Below are 546 nucleotides of genomic sequence, written 5' to 3' on the forward strand. Positions count from 1 at the left end.
TTGAGTTGAATTACTGAAATAAATGAACTTTTCCACGACATTCTAATTTATTGAGATGCACCTGTATAGTTAAATGTGCTTTACAAACAAATAATTAAAAATAGCAATAATAATAATAATAAATTATGGATAAGAGAATTATGGATAAGAGATTAATGGATAAGAGAATAATGGATAAGAGAATAAGAATAAGAATAAATTATCCAGTTGAACTTTACAGGTTTTACAGATTTAAAATTAGAGCTACAAAACAAGGACTCACAGACAAAAGGCTTTTTCAAATGAGCTTCAAGCAGAGTAGATGCACTTAAAGGGTTAGTTCACCCCAAAATGAAAATAGCGGGTGTTAGTCCAAAAGAAGTTCGATATACAGGTACATCTCAATAAATTAGAATGTCGTGGAAAAGTTGGAAAAGTTCAGTAATTCAACTCAAATTGTGAAACTCGTGTATTAAAGGCAGAGTAAGTGATTTTTCAAAAACACTTTATAAAACTGATTCGGGCCGAATCGCAAAACAAACTTGTAGCCAATCAGCAATAAGGGGC

General features: G+C 31.1%; 1 protein-coding gene across 1 annotated transcript in view; it reads right to left on the minus strand.

Moving 5' to 3' along the window:
- LOC107728214 (protein prune homolog 2-like) overlaps positions 1-546 on the minus strand; it is a 14,289-nt gene that overhangs the window by 10,037 nt on the left and 3,706 nt on the right. The window lies entirely within an intron of this gene.

This window comes from Sinocyclocheilus rhinocerous, unplaced genomic scaffold, assembly GCF_001515625.1.
Source record: "Sinocyclocheilus rhinocerous isolate Xijiao unplaced genomic scaffold, SAMN03320098_v1.1 scaffold847, whole genome shotgun sequence".
Lineage (NCBI taxonomy): Eukaryota > Metazoa > Chordata > Actinopteri > Cypriniformes > Cyprinidae > Sinocyclocheilus > Sinocyclocheilus rhinocerous.